Here is a 17,884-nt window from a genome sequence, read left to right as displayed (position 1 = left end):
GTAACTTTATTTGCTTGTTTGTTTGTTTGTTTTAAGCAAGCAGGAGGTGGGGGAGGGGCAGAGGGAGAGGGAGAGCAAGAATCCCAAGCCTGACATGGGACTCAGTCCCACAACCCTGAGATCATGACACAGGTTGAAATCAAGTCAGATGATTAACTGACTGAGCCACCTGAGTAACACTAAAATTTTGATATTTTGTTCACCACAGAATTTTTAAATCAATTTTGATAATTTATAATATGGCATAAAATATTTTTATCTTGATTTCTGAGCTTTTTCGCAACCCCTTAAGATTTGTGCCTGAGGTGAATGCCTCACTCACATTTCCCTGGTCCCTGCAAAGATATCAATAATCATGATGCTAAGAAAGCAGAGTGGCATGATACATTCAAATGTTGAATGGGAAAATTCTGCAGCCAAGAATATCCTATCCAGCAAGGCTGCTATTCAGAGTACAAGGAGAGTTAAAAAGATTCCCAAACAAAAGTTAAAGGAGTTCATGACCACTAAACCAGCCCTACAAGAAATCTTAAAGAGGACTCTGAGTGGAAAATAGAGACACAAAGTGACAGCATAGAGGTAGGAAACACAAAAGCAATTAAAAATGAATATTGCTAAAGACATCTCAGTCAAGTGTGCCTGGGTGATTCATTTGGTTAAGCAACTGCCTTTGGCTCAGGTCATGATCCCGGAGTCCCTGAATCGAGTCCCGCATCGGGCTCTGAACTCCACAGGGAGTCTGCTTCTCCCTCTGACCCTCTCCCCTCTCATGTTCTCTCTCACTGTCTCTCAAATAAATAAACACAAATCTTAAAAAAAAATTCAGTTAGGGAACTCATAAAAATTGTTCAAAATATAATAACATGTACCAAAATTATGGGGAGGAGGGGGGGAAAGAATGGGTTCATACATAAATTACCATTAGCTTAATAGAGACTGCTATATGCAGAATAGGCTATATACAAACCTATTGGTAATCAAATATCAAAAGCCACTAGTAAGCATGCAAAGAATAAAGAAAAAAGAAATCCAAATATATCACTGGGGAATATCACCAAAAATCGAAGGAGAGATAGACAAGAAAGGATCTGAGAAAATCTCCAAAACCACCATGAAACAAGTAATAAAATGGCAATAAATTATGTATCTATTAATAATTACTTTGAATGTAAATAGACTAAATGCTCCAATCAAAAGATGTAGGCTCTCAGGATGGAAAAATACAAAAACAAACAAACAAACACAAAAACCTAGGCCAAGACCTATCTATATATTGCCTACAAGAGGCTCTTTTTAGACCTAAAAATGCCTTCAGACTGAAAGTGTTGGAATGGAGAAATATTTGTTATGCAAGTGGATATAAAAAGAACCTTGGAGTAGCAATACTTATATTGGACAAAAAGATGTGAAAACAAAGATAGTAACAAGTGACAAAGAAGGACACTTTATAATATTAAAAAGGATAATCGAATAAGAAGATGTAACAGTTGCAGATATTTATGCCCCCACCTTGGGAGCACCCAAATATATAAAATAACTAATAACAAATGTAAAGGAACTAATCGATAATGATACATTCATAGTAGGGGTCTTTAACATCTCACTTACATCATTGGACAGATAGTCTAAACAGGAAGTGGCTTTGAATGACACCCTAGACCCGATAGACTTAAGAGATATATTCAGAACGTTTCATCCTAAAACAGCAGAATACACATTCTTTTCAAGTGCACATGGGACATTTTCCAGAATAGATCACAATTAGGGCCACAGTATTAGGCCACAAAACAGGCCTCAGCAAATTCAAGAAAATCAAAGTCATACCATGCAACTTTTCTGACCATAATGCTATGAAACTAGAAGTCAACCACAGGAAAAAATCTGGAAGGACCCCAAATACATGGAGGTTAAATAACATTCTAATAAAAATGAATGAGTCATCCAGAAAATTTAAAAAAAAAAAGGAAGAAAGAAAAATATGTGGTAGCAAATGAAAATAAAACCCAAAAGTCCAATGCCTTTGGGACGCAGGAAAAGCAGTTCTAGGGGGGAATTTAAAAGCAATACAGGCTTACCCCAAGAAGCAAGGAAAATCTCAAATAAACAACCTAACCTTTTACCTAAAGGAGCTGGAAATAGAACAAGAAACAAAGCAAAAGATAGCAGAAGGAAGGCAATAACAGAAATAAATGACATAGAAACTAAAGAATAAAACCAAAACCAAACCAAACCAAATCAAACCAAAACAAAAAATACCACCACCAATGACAAATAATAATAATAATAATAATAATAATAATAATAAAGCTGATAAATAAAACCAGTGGGTGGTTCTTTGAAATAATTAATGCAATTGATAAAACTATAGTCAGACTTGTCTAAATGAAAGCAGAAGGGACCCAAATAAAAAAAATCACAAATGAGAGAGGAAAAGTGACAACAAATGCCACAGAAATACAAACAATGAGAATATTATGAAAAATATATATATGCCAACCAATTGGACAACCTAGAAGAATGGATAAATTCCTAGAAACATATAGACTACAAAAATTGAAACAGAAGAGATACAAACTTTGAACAGACCTATAGCCAGTAAAGAAATTGAATTCAGTAATAAAAAAGCTCCTGACAAACAACAGTCCAGGAGCAGAAGGCTACACAGGGAAATTCTACCAAACATTTAAAGAAGACTTAAACCATTCTTCTCAAACTATTCCAAAAAAATAGAAAAGGAAGGAAAACTTCCAAATTCATTTGATGAGGCCCGCACTACCCTCATAGCAAAACCAGATAAAGACACCACCAAAAAGAGAACTAGAGGTCATTATGTCTGATGAACATAGATGCAAAAGTTCTCAACAAAATACTACCAAACCAAATCCAACAATACATCAAAAAATAATCATTCACCATGATCAGGTGGTATTAATTCCTGGGTCATGAGGGTGTTTTGGCATACCCGAATCAATCAAGGTGATATATCACATCAATAATAGAAAAGATAAAAATCATATGATCACCTCAACAGACTCAGAGGAAGTATTTGACAAAATACAACATCTATTCATGAAAATAAAAAAAAAAACAGCCCTCAACAAAGTAGGGTTAGAGGGAATATACCTCAACAAAATAAAGGCCTTATATGAAAAACCCATGGCTAACATCATCCTCAATCAGGAAATTTGAGAGCTTTTCCTCTATGGTCAGGAATAAAACAGGAGGTCCACTCTCACCACTGCTTTTCAGTGACATCCCCCCTTTTATAAGAACACAAGTCATACTGGATAAAGGCCCACTCTAATAACCACATTTTAACTTGATTATCTCTGTGAAGAAACAATATCCACTACATCTGTATTTTGGGGGTAAATACCCAGTAGGGCAATTGCTGAGTTGTAAGGTAGCTCTTTCATTAACTTCTTGAGGAACCTCCATACTATTTTCCAGAGTGGCTGTACCAGCTTGCATTTTCACCAACAGTGTAAGAGGGTTCCCCTTTCTACACACTCTCACCAATATTGTTTCCTGTACTGTTAATTTTAGTCAAAGGGTCACCTGCACCCCAATGTTCATGGCAGCAATGTCCACAATAGCCAAACTGTGAGAGGAGCTGAGATGTCATTCAACAGATGAATGGAAAAATATGGTTTATATATATAATGGAATATTACTCAGCCATCAGAAAGGATGGATACTTACCCTCTACACTGACATGGATGGAACTGGAGGAGATTATGGTAAGTAAAATAAGTCAAGCAGAGAAAGACAATTATCATATGGTTTCACTCGTATGTGGAATATAAGAAATAGTGCAGATGATCACAGGGGAAAGGAGGAAAAACTGAATGGTAAGAAATCAGAGAGGGAGAGAAACCATGAGAGACTCTTGACTCTGAAAAATAAACTGAGAGTTGAGGAAGGGGAGGTGGTTGGGGGATGGAGAAACTGGGTAATGTGCGTTAAGGAGGGCACAGGATGTGACAAATATGGGTGGTGTACACAACTGATGAGTTGTTGAACACTACATGTGAAACTAATGATGTACTGTAAGTTAGCTAATTGAATTATAAGAAAAAGACCCAATATCGAAATAAGGTAAAATTCTGGTATTGGGATTTAGGGCTTCAACACAAAGTTATTCGCTAAAATTATTGCAAAAGGTATATCTTGCTTGAAGAATATTAAGATTTATATGACTTAATGGAGGGCTTCCTTTTGTATGGCTTAATTGAGGGCTTCCTCTTAAATGTACTAGGAGAGAATTTAAAGGAAGACAACTTAGAAATATGGGAGAACTTACAGGGTACTTGGGTGGCTCAATTGATTAAGCACTGGATTCTTGATTTCAGCTCAGGTCATGATATCAGCTTGTGAGATTGTGCCCCACATCAGGGTCTCTCCTGGGCATGAAACCTGCTTAAGATACTCTCTCCCCCTCTTCCTCTGTCTCTCCCCCCCCCAGCTCCTGTGCATGCTTTCTCTCTAAAAAAGGCAGAGAAATAAAGGAGAATTTAAAAATCATTGTGTAATACAGTATGTGTCTACCTTTTTCTTGCACACCACACCTTGAGTCAGTTCATTCAACATCAAATACCTTAAGGAAAACAGAAAACAAAAATAACTCATCTAGATTTTTTTTTACTCCTCCTTGCTGTGAGATTCAACAAGTCTAACTAGTATTTTCCTTGGATAGTTAGAGTCCTAGATGTAAATTATAGGATGGACTGTCCCTAACAGTGCACTCTGCAACAAGGTACAAGGTACACTTCATAGAGCCTTAAGTCAAATTCAATGATGTATTCCTGCAGAGACCTATGTTGTTTAACTTCCATGCATTTTTGGTCTTTTAAGATTTTTTTCTTGTGGCTGACTTCTACCTTTGTAGTGTTGTGGTTAGGAAACATGCATGGTATGATTTTAGTCTTCTTGTATTTGTTGAGGCCTGTTGTCTCACCTAATATGTGATCTATTCTGGAGAATTTCCTATGTGCACTTGAAAAGAATATGTATTCTGCTGTTTCAGGATGGGATGTCCTGAATATATTGGTTATGTCCATCTGGTCCCGTGTGTCACTTAGGGCCATTGTTTCCTTGGTGATTTTATTTTTAGAAGATGTGCCCATTAATGTGAGTGGGATGATAAAGTTCCCTAGTATTTCTGTATCATTATCTATTAGTTACTTTATGTATGTTATTAATTGTTTTGTAAGTTTGGGTGCTTCCATGCTGGGTGAATAATACTAACAACTATTATATCCTCTTATTGGATTATCCCCTTTGTTATTATATAGTTTTCTCCTTTGTCTCTTGTTACAGTCTTTGTTTAAAAATCCTAATTTGTCCAATATAACTTTTGAGATTCTGGATTTCTTTTTATATCATTTGTGTGATAAATATTAATCCATCCTGTCACTTTCAATCTGCAGGTGTCTCTAGGTCAAAAATGAGTCTCTTCTAGGCAGCCTATAGATGAATCTTGTTTTTCTTATCCATTATGACACCCTCTGTCTTTTGATTGAAGATTTCTATCTAATTGGAGCTTTCCAACTAATAATACATCAGACATTTTTGAGAGATATGTAATTATTGCCATTTTATTAATTGGTTTGTGGTAGTTTCTGGGGATTTTATCAGATCCTTTCTTGTCTTTCACTCTTTCATGCTCTTCTGATTTACTTTAGTGATACATTTGGATTTTTTCCTCTTTATTCTTTGCATGTTTGTTACTGGTGTTTGATATATGGTTACCTTTAGGTTTATACAACTGCTGGAAATAGCAGTTTATATAAAGTTGATGGTCATTTAAATTTGAACCCATTCTTTTTTCCTTTTCTTCCTATATTTTAGGTATGTTATTATATTTTATATCCTTTTATTTTGTGAGTTCCTTCACTTACGTTTTACAGAAATATTCATTCTTACTATTTTTGTATTTCATACCTTTATACTGTAATTTTTGGTCTGTCCTTCCCACTTAAAATGTCCCCCTTAATATTATTGGAGAGGTTATTTTAGTGCTCATGAACTCCAATAGCTTTTATTCTTCTGGGAAATCCTTCGTCTATCCTTCAATTCTGAATGACAGCTTTTCTTGATAGAGAATTCTTGGATGTAGATTTCTCCCAGGTGACACTTTTTTGTTGTTGTTGTTTGTTTTTTATTTGGATAGAGATTTTTATTTTATTTTATTGTATTGTATTGTATATATTTTTTCAGTGTTCCAAAATTCATTGTCTATGCACCACATCCAGTGCTCCATGCAATACATGCCCCCCACAATACCCACCACCAGGCTCACCCAACCCCCCACTCCCTCCCCTCCAAATTCCTCAGTTTGTTTCTCAGAGTCCACAGTCTTTCATGGTTTGTCTCCCCCTCTGATTTCCCCCAACTCACTTGAATATATCATGCTACTCACTTTTGGCTTCCCAAGTTTCTGTTGAGAAATATGCAGTTAGCATTATGAGTCTTCCCTTGTAAGTTAAGAAGTTCTTTTGTCTTGCTTTTTAAAACTTATTACGTTAAGTTAGCCACCATTAGTATCTGATGCAGTGTTGAATGATTCATTAGATGTGTATAACACCCAGGGCTCATCACAGCATGTGCCGTCCTTAATACCCATCACCCAGGCACACCATACACATAGTCCTATGCCCTCTGAAACCCTCAATTTGCTTCCCAGAGTCCATAGTCTCTCATGGTTTGTCTTCCTCTCTGATTCCCCATTTTTCAGTTTTCCCTTCCTTCTGCTATTGTCCTCCATGCTATTCCTTATGTTCCACATATGAGTGAAACCATATGATCATTGTCTGTCTCCACTTGACCTATTTCACTTAGCATAATCCCCTCCAGTTCCATCCATGTCGATGCAAATGGTGGGTATTCATCTGAATAAATATAAATATAAATATACTTATAAATATAAATATAAATATAAATGTAAAATGGCCGAACAATATTCCATTGTATATATGAACAATATCTCCTTTATTCATTTGTCTGTTGAAGGGCATCTCATCTCCTTCCACAGTTTGGTTATCATGGACATTGCTGCTATGAACATTAGGGTGCATTGTAACTGTCCCTTAGAACAATGTACTGACCAAACCTGCTTGAACATGTACCACCAACAGGCCTCTGGGGGAGAGGATGATATCCGTCCTCGAAGCCAAGCAGCTGGGAATGCCTGGCCTGCTCAGGGTGGAACACCACCTCCTTCTTTTTTCTGTTATCTCCTCTTCTCTAGAGATCACCTGTAGTTAATTAGATGATTCCTTTAAATGTTCTTACTCAACTACAAATCCTATACAGTTTGATCAGACATATCTTGCTTATCTATAATCTCTTTAGACTCTTTTGTTGATTATTGTCTTGTATCTAATAAATACAGGATTGAGGAGTTGTTCTGGACAACAGTCTTCTCAACTGCTGATCCCTGCTCCGTTCTCTTTGTTGTTTTTTTTTTTTTAAGATTTTATTTATTTATTTGACAGAGAGATCACAGGTAGGCAGAGAGGCAGTCAGAGAGAGAGGGGGAAGCGGGCTCCCTGCTGAGCAGAGAGCCAGATGCGGGGCTCGATGCCAGGACCCTGGGATCATGACCTGAGCCGAAGGTAGAGGCTTTAACCCACTGAGCTACCCAGGCACCCCATCTGCTCCATTCTCTTGAAGCTGACTTGTTTGTGCCTCATTCTTCTCCCGTGTGCTGTTGGAAAGTGGCAAGTGGCCATTGGAAAGCAGCAGTGCATGTGAACCTTCTTTTCACTATATCTGTAGCTTTGGAATAAATACCTCGTAGTACAATTGCAGGGTTGTAAGACAACTCTATTGTTAACTTCTTGAGGAACCCCCATACTGTTTTCCAAAGTGGCTGTACCAACTTGCATTCCCACCAATAATGTAAGAGGGTTCCCTTTCCTCCACATCCTTGCCAACACCTGTTGTTTCCTGTCTTCTTTATTTTTGCCATCCTAACTAGTGTAAGGTGGTATCTCAATGTGGCTTTGATTTGAATTTCCCTGATGGCTAATGATGATGAATATTTTTTTCATGTGTCTGCTAGCCATTTGTGTGTCTTCTTTGGAGAAGTGTTTGACAAATATCCCTGATGAACATGGATGCCATAATACTCAACAAGATCCTAGACAATAGGATCCAACAGTACATTAAAAGGATTAACCATCATGAACAGGTGGGGTTTATTCCTGGGATGCAAGGATGTTTCAACATTTGCAAATCAATCAACGTGATAGAGCACATTAATAAAAGAAAGGACAAGAACCATATGATCCTCTCAATTGATGCAGAAAAAGCATTTGACAAAATACAGCATTGTTTCCTGATTAAAACTCTTCAGAGTGTAGGGATAGAGGAAACAGTCCTTAATTTCATTAAAAAAAAAAAAAACATGTTTCAAAAGCCCACAGTAAACATTATTCTCAATGGAGAAAAGCTGAGAGCCTTTCCCTTAAGATCAGTAATACAACAGGGATGCCCTTTCACCACTGTTGTTCAACATAGTGCTAGAAGTCTTAGCATCAGCAATCATACAACAAAAAGAAAAGGCATTCAAATTGACAGAGAAGAAGTCAAACTTTCTCTCTTCACAGATGACATGATACTTTACGTGGAAAACCCAAAAGACTCTACCCCTAAATTACTAGAACTCATACAGCAATTCAACGATGTGGTGGGATACAAAATCAATGCACAGAAATCAGTTTATTTTCTATACAGTAACAATGTAATTGTAGAAAGAGAGATTAGGGAATCAATTTCATTTACAATAACACCAAAAGCCATAAGATACCTAGGAATAAACGTAACCAAAGTGTCTTGTTGTTTTTAAGATTTTTTTGTCCTTTGTCACTATACTTTGCAAATTTAATTACAAATATATCTTTTTGTTAACCTGCTTTTTAAAAATTTTATGGGCATTGTCTGTAACTCCTGAATTTTGATGTCTGTTTCCTCCCCCAGATTAGGGGAGTTTTAACCTATTATTTCTTCAAATATATTGTCTGCACCTATTTCTCTCTTTCTTCTGGTCCTTCTATAATACAACTGATACTGTATTTGATGGAGTGGAGTCACAGAGGTCCTTCAGTCTATTCTTGTGTTGCATAATTTTTCTCTTTTGTTCAGCTTCATTGTTTTCCATTACTTTGTTTTCTAGGTCATTATTTTGTTTCTCTGCTTCCTACACCCTGCTGATAACTGAATGTAGCCTGTTTCTAATCTCATTCATTGAATTTTTCATCTCTGACTGATTCTTTTTTAACTCTATTATCTCTGTGGTAAGGGTTTCATTGATGTCTACCATTCTTTTCTGAAACCTAGTGAGTATTCTTTTGATTGTTGCTTTAAATTTTCCATCAGACATGTAACTTATATCTGTTTCACTTAGATCTCTGGCTCTGGCCTTGTCCTGTTCTTTCATCCAGGATAAATTCGCCTGTCTTTTCATTTTGCCTCTGTCCCTGACTTCTCTGTGATAGAAAAGCCAGTTATGTCTCCTGCTCTTGATGATAATGGCCTTAAGAAGAAGAGGCTTTGTAGTGCCCAGGGCCTCCTGCTTCAAGAAATGCCTCTGGTCTGCATCGCATGTGCTCTATTTTTGTATTTTGTTTGTTCTATCCTTTAGGCCAGTGATCTACAGAGACTCTTCTTGTCTGTGGTGGGGAGTGTTTGGCCCCTAGCCTGAATATGGAGAGTTTAACTAGCTGTGCTCTGTTCTGCTTGTGAAATGAGACTTGTCATTATCTCCATCAGAACTCTGGCCTTGCAAAACTCTCGTCAGAAGATATGGTATTGGTAGGTGTTTGTACTCGTTTTGTGGGTTAGTAGCCCACTGCACTGGGAATGAGGTAAACATGACTGAGAAGGGCAGTTCTATCAGAATGCAGCAAGTGGGGATTAATGGAAGCAAGTTAAGGAGCCAGTGTCTGTGGTGTGCTGCTTTCCCTAGGTGCCTCTGTGTTTATCCTGTGGGGAAGCTAATGGAAATGTCACCAGTCAGCTCCTTTGTTCTCAGAGGACTCTCTGTGAACACTACCTCTCAGGGACATACTTCAAGAAAAGCAAATAATCTTCCCACTATAGGCCCCAGGAACTCTGTTGAGCATTGTTTCCACATTGTGTTCGCCTTGGTGTTTGCCTGACTCCACTCCAAGAGCACTGGAATGCCCTCTGAGCTCTAACCCAGCGATGCCCATTGACCTTTAAGACCCCAGGTTTTTAAGTCCTGCTGGTTGCAAAAACAAAAAAGCCAACACTTCTCATTTTCCCAGGCAATCGCTGCGTGGAAACATTCTCTTTGTGTCTTTGTGTTCTTCCCTGTGTGTGTGTGTCTCTCTCTCTCTTACTCTTCTCTGCAACCAGGTCTTCCTCTCCTCTATGGTAGCCATGATCCTTTTCTCCCCTAAACCATATCTTGGCTCTTCTCACATTCTTCAATGTGGGTTCTTCTCTCCCTTTAGTTGTGGAGTTTGTTCTGTCAGTCTTCTGGTCAATTTCTGGGTTATTTATGATGCCTTGATTGTTCTCTATTTGTATTTGTGGGGTGAGACAAATTTAGGGTCTTCCTACTGTGCCACCATTGTCCTGTCTTTTCTTCCATCTCTATTATCTCTACCTCCCTGTCTCCATTCATCATATTTTTGTTTTTTCTGCTTATTTATTTAATAAATAAATAAAACAATTAAAAATAGTTTAAGCTATTTCTGTAGACTTCTGTAAGTACTTTTCTATGAAATCCTAAAATTTGTATGGAATCAGAGGAGACCCGGAATTGCTAAGAAAATGTTGAACAACAAAAATAAAACTGGCGGCATCATGTTACCTGATTTCAAGCTTTACTGCAAAGCTGTGATCACCAAGACAGCATGGTACTGGCATAAAAACAAACACATAGACCAGTGGAACAGAGTAGAGAGCCCAGATATGGACCCTCAACTCTATGGTCAAATAATCTTCGACAAAACAGGAAAAATATCCAGTGGAATAAAGACAGTCTCTTCAATAAATGGTGCTGGGAAAATTGGACAGCTATATGTAGAAGAATGAAACTCGACCATTCTCTCACACCGTACACAAAGATAAACTCGAAATGCATAAAAGACCTCAATGTGAGACAGGAATCCATCAGAATCCTAGAGGAGAACATAGGCAGTAACCTCTTTGATATCAGCCACAGCAACTTCTTTCAAGATATGTCTCCAAAGGCGATGGAAACAAAAGCAAAAATGAACTTTTGGGACTTCCTCAAGATCAAAAGCTTCTGCACAGCGAAGGAAACAGTCAACAAAACAAAGAGGCAACCCACGGAATGGGAGAAGATATTTGCAAATGACAGTACAGACAAAAGGTTGATATCCAGGATCTATAAAGAACTCCTCAAACTCAACACACACAAAACAGACAATCATATTAAAAAATGGGCAGGAGATATGAACAGACACTTCTCCAATGAAGAAATACAAATGGCTATCAGACACCTGAAAAAATGTTCATCATCACTAGCCATCAGGGAGATTCAAATTAAAACCACATTGAGATACCACCTTAAACCAGTTAGAATGGCCAAAATTAGCAAGACAGGAAACAACGTGTGTTGGAGAGGATGTGGGGAAAGTGGAACCCTCTTACACTGTTGGTGGGAATGCAGGTTGGTGCAGCCACTTTGGAGAACAGTGTGGAGATTCCTCAAGAAATGAAAAATAGAGCTTCCCTATGACCCTGCAATTGCACTACTGGGTATTTACCCCAAAGATACAGATGTAGTGAAAAGAAGAGCCATCTGTACCCCAATGTTTATAGCAGCAATAGCCATGGTCGCCAAACTGTGGAAAGAACCAAGATGCCCTTCAAGGGACGAATGGATAAGGAAGATGTGGTCCATATACACTATGGAGTATTATGCCTCCATCAGAAAGGATGAATACCCAACTTTTGTAGCAACATGGATGGGACTGGAAGAGATTATGCTGAGTGAAATAAGTCAAGCAGAGAGATTCAAGTATCATATGGTTTCACTTATTTGTGGAGCATAACAAATAATATGGAGGACAAGGGTAGATGGAGAAGAGAAGGGAGTTGATGGAAATTGGAAGGGGAGGTGAACCATGAAAGACTATGGACTCTGAAAAACGACCTGAGTGTTTTGAAGGGGCGGGGGGTGGGAGGTTGGGGGAACCAGGTGGTGGGTATTAGGGAGGGCACAGATTGCATGGATCACTGGGTGTGGTGAAAAAAACAATGAATACTGTTATGCTGAAAAGAAATAAAAAATAAATAAATAAATAAATAAATAAATGAGATAAATACCTTAAATTTTATTTTTTTAACTGGAAGGGGTGGTAGAGGGCTCAAATCATTTGAAGATTTCTGCACAAAATGATTGTAGTCATTATTTTATTTGAATACTTCAAAATAACAATGAGATTTTGAACAAAACTTGACCTCACTGTACTTGGTGATAAGCATTTAATAAATGTCTGCAAAATAAGTAATGAAATAGCTTATTCCTAAATAGAAAGGCCTCGACCAAAGTTAAAACAGCAAACGCTATTGCAGCAAAGTTCCAGATTGCAAAAATATGCCAAAAAGATCTTCTGATGATTTTGGGAATTTTTTTTTTAATTTCTCTTATTTTAAGTCTAGTTATTCAACATATACTGCTGTATTAGTTTTAGGTATACCACATAGTAATTCAACATATCCTACCATCACCCAGTTCTCATCACTACAGGTGCACTCCTTAATTCCATCAGCTATTAAACTTCTCTCCCATCCCCTGCCCTTTGGTAAAAATCAGTTCTCTCTAATTAAGAGTCTGTTTCTTGATCTCTCTCTCTCTTTTTTTCCCCTTTGTTCACTTATTTTGTTTCTTAAATTTCACATATGAGTAAAATCATATGGTATTTGTCTTTCTCTGGTTAATTTTGCTTAACATTGTACTCTCTAGCTCTATCCATGTTGACGCAAATGCAAGATTTCATTCTTTTTTACTTAAACATATAATTATATATTAATTTGATTATATATTAATAAATATGTAATTGCAAATTATTTTATTATAACTACTGTAATCACTATTTATTGACCTACATAAATAATAAATAATATTAACATATTGATATATGAATATGTTAATTATTATGATTAACATAATTCATAAAATATATTATAATAGTGTGATTTATATTATATATGACATATTACATAGAATAATATATAATTTATATTTATATTTATTTATGTATTCATATACATGTATTTATATTTATGTATTTATATTTATTTATGTATTTAAATATTTATTATTTATATTATTTATGTATTCATATACATGTATTTATAAATTATATATAAATATATATTTATGTATCTAATTTAATTATATATTACATATTTTTATCCATTCACTCACAGATTGATGAGCATTTAGGTTACTTCCATATCTTAACTATTGTATTGTAAATAATGCTTCCATAAGCATTAGGGTGCATGTTTGAATTAGTGTACTTTTATTCTTTGGGTAAATACCGGTTGTGCAATTGCTGGATCATAAGGTAGTTCTATTTTTAACTTTTTGAGGAACCTCCATACTGTTTTCCAGAGTGGCTGCAGAAGTTTACATTCCCACCACCAGTACATGAAGGTTTCTTTTTCTCCAGATCTTTGCCAACAACTGTTGTTTCTTGTTGATTCTAACCATTCTGATGGGTATGAGGTAATATCTCATTCTGTTTTTGATTTGCATTTTCCTGATGATCAGTGATGATGAGCATCTTTTCATGTGTCTGTTGTCCAGATATATATGACTTCTTTGGAGAACTGTATGTCCATGTCTCCTAACTTTTCAAAAGTTGTTGAGAGTTGGCTAAACTAATCCATAATATTGTAGATTTTGCATCCCTTTTGTGTGGCTATGTGGCCTGCAGTGCCCTTGAATTGACACTAGTCTCACCCACACAGGTATGCTCTAAATAACATCCCTCAGCATCACAACTTAGTGTAAATTCCTGACATGACTTCTGCAACACCCCAGGTGGTAAAACAATGTCTCCTGCTTCCCATCTCCTTCCCCTTATGCACCCCTGAAATAACATTCCTGTGGAGCTTACCAATCTCCACTCTTTTTTGCCTTGTATTGGACAATCTGTCCTTAACCCTAGAACCCCAAAAACACTGCACCCATGGACCCTAATATAAAGAGGGGAGGAGAAGAGAGGAGGAGAGGGACAAGGGAGAGTTGAAAAGAGAGAGTGAAAATTTAGGAAGTAGTGTACCCTGAGTTCTTCTAGTCTAGGGAGGGCACATTGTGGATATGCCTTGACCTTAGTACACCAACACTTGAAAAATTGTGGGTCTCCTATTCAGTGGTGAAGAGAGAAGCCCAAACACATAGTGAGATGAGCCAGACACTAAGTGTACAAGTTAAAAAAGGAAATATCACATATACCTGATTAGATTTGATGAAACAATCACTTTACTCTGTGGTCTTCCATCTAGAAATCCATAAACTCAGTCTAATCAAGAGAAATTTTAAAAATTCTAATTGAGGAGCACTCTACAAATCTCACCATTATTTCTCAAAACTATCAAATCCAGGGGCGCCTGAGTGGCTCAGTGGATTAAAGCCTCTGCCTTCGGCTCTGGTCAAGATCCCAAGGTCCTGGGATCAAGCCCCACATTGGGCTCTCTGCTCAGCAGGTAGCCTGCTTCCTCCTCTCTCTCTGCCTGCCTCTGTGCCTACTTGTGATCTCTGTCTGTCAAATAAATAAATAACATCTTTAAAAAAAACTATCAAATCCATGATTAACAGAAATTATCACAGTCTATAGGAGCCAAAGTAGCCATGACCACAAAGTCTAATATAGAATCCTTGATGGGATCCTGAAACAGGGAAAAGACATTAGGAAAAAACTAAGGAAACCTGAATAAACTATGAACTTTAACTGGTAACAGTGTATCAGCATTGGTTCACTAATCATAACAAATATTCCATGTTGATAATAGGGAAACTGGGAATATGGTATTCAGAAGCTGTATTATAGTTACAAGCTTTTCTACAAATCTTAAACTTTTCAAAAGTGCTTATGAAGAAAATGTAATACAAACAGATGTCTGAATTACTTATGTTGCTGACAGGTTTAAACTTCCATTTGTGGTTTTCTTTACTCTTGTTTTTTTTGTTTCTGTTTTCTCCCAATTAACTTCAGAATACTTTGATAAGCAAGGCATGAATTAATCTTTTGCACAAATTAAACTTCAACTGTTCTTCATGCAGCTATAGATCATCAAATCCTTGAAATGGTAATGAGATTTGTAATCCAAATTATAGAAATTCAACTATGAACCAACTTGCCTGCTCGCTTTTGTTTTGTTTTTGCTTTGATTTGTTTAAAGCAATTTCCTTACACCATTAAAATTTTATTTTATAAATCAGTGTGACCAGTTCTGACAATAAGAATAGCACATTCAATAATGGTTTTATGAAACTATTATATTAGCTATTATATATATTATATATATTTATATATATTATAATATAATATATATATTATATTATATATAATATTATATATATATATAATATATAATATTAGCTTACTAATTTTTCTACTTAGAATACTACCAAATTTAACATTCTTTTCCAGTAGGGTAATTTTTCTCCATTGACAGAGTATATATTCATTATATTCACTTTTTCAAGTTTTTAGAGTTCTTTCCAAGGTTATTATGGTGATGTCTATATGCAACCTGGTGATTCCTAATCTATGTATTATTCATTATAGCTTGTGCCTTTCCCCAAACGGTTGGAGTCAGGCTGAGAAATAACACAAATTAACATACACATATATTATACTTCTCTCAAAATTCTAATCTCTCTCTCTCTCTTTTAAAATTCCAATCTTCTTTTGCAAAAAGTAAATGTCCTTAATTTAAAATGTGTTTCTTTCCTTCATTCATCAGCTAATCCTTGGTGAGAATGAATAAACTGATACTACAGTAATGAAAAGATAAGTGGAAAAAAAAAACAAAAATCATCAGATTATGTGCTGTATAACTTAATCAAACTTCAGGACTAAGAAAAATGCCAAATGCAGTTGAGTATTTACTAATCCTGGGAAGCTTGAGAGGTTTCAGTGTACTAGGATTTACTCCATTTAGCCAAAGTAAAAATGAAGCCAGGAGTGATGTTCTTTTTTTAAAGATTTTATTTATTTATTTATTTGCCAGAGAGAGAGAGAGAAGCAGAGAGAGACAATTAGCAGGGGGTTGGAGAAGTGGGAGAGGGAGAAACAGGCTTTCCACTGAGCAGGGAACCTGATGTGGAGTTCTACCCCAGGACACTGGGATCATGACCTGGGCCAACGGCAGAAACTCAATCAACTGAGACACCAAATGGCCCCAGTACTGAAGTTATTTTATTACACAAATATTAACTTTCTCCAAAAATGTATTCCGTTTACATGGACAAGACTTGTATAGAGAAATCCTTAGGTAGTTTTTTGCATTAAATGAGACAATAAGCTTATTCAGGAGTAAATAAATAATTCTTGTTTATCTTGAAAGGTGAAAAATTAATGTTCTAAAATACTACAGTATGGTCACTAACTCTAAAAAGTGAATAAAATGATGTTTAGTTCAAAGAATTGTACTGAAGGGAGTATAGGAGTGAACAAAAAAGTAAGCTAATTCATAGAAATATTCCACCAAAAAATGCATTTTACTTCATATAAATCAAAAAAAGAATGAAATTAAAACATATCAATTTTAAATTAACAAACACACACAATAAAAATTCATCTCTGTTTCTTATAATTTTATTAATCCCTATATCAATTACTAAGAAAACATGCAATACAGAACATGAAATGAACAATTAATACATATTTGCTGCTGGACTGCAGCCTGGGCATACGATACCCAATTTTTCACTTCCAAAACGGGGCTAGAGCTGTTTTAGGATACTATTCACGTTCAGATTATGTATGATGTCACAGAGGGGAAATCTTCCCAAAATACAAAGATAAATACGTATTTCATAAAGCTCTAAGTATTTTAAGTAGGAGTAGCATAAATTTCATTTTATTCTATAATTATCACATACAATTGCTAAACTATTGACTTCATTTTTTTTTCATTTGTGCACACACATTTTTCTGAACAGGCTTTTCAGAGCTAACTTTGTTATTATCAATTTACACTGACTTAAAAATCACATTTACAAAATGCACATGAATGTTTAGTGTAAGAAAGCTACTATGAATAACTATTTTAAGGTCTCTGCATAAAATTACTCTGGTATGGTAATTGGTACATAATATAAAAAAGTTCCTGTCCAAATGCAGTTCAACTTCTTGTTTCCATGTTTTCCAGGGCAATCATGACAGTTGGAAATAGCCAAAATAATGTCTAATGCTTGTGATAAAAATTTTATTTAGGACACAAAGAAAGGGGATCCCTCTCACACTATTGGTGGGAATGCAAACTGATTCAGCCACTCTGGAAAACAGTATGGAGTGACCTCACAAAGTTTAAAATAGAGCAGCAATTGCACTATTATGTATTTATTCAAAAAATAAAAACATAGTGATTTGAAGGGGCACATGCACTCCAATATTTACAGCAGCAATGGCCACAATAACCAAAATATGAGAAGAGCCCAGATGTCCGTTGACAGATGGATGGAGAAAGAAAACTGATATATGTATATATATCACATATATATGTGTGTGTGTGTATGCATATGTATATATAAATAAATCAGCTATCAAAAAGAATGAAATCTTGTCATTTGCAATGACATGGGTGGAACTAGAGTGTATTATGCTAAATGAAATAAGTCAGTCAGAGAAAGACAAATGCCATA

Source organism: Martes martes (assembly GCF_963455335.1).
Source record: "Martes martes genome assembly, chromosome: X".
NCBI lineage: Eukaryota > Metazoa > Chordata > Mammalia > Carnivora > Mustelidae > Martes > Martes martes.
Note: the sequence above shows the minus strand (reverse complement) of the source record.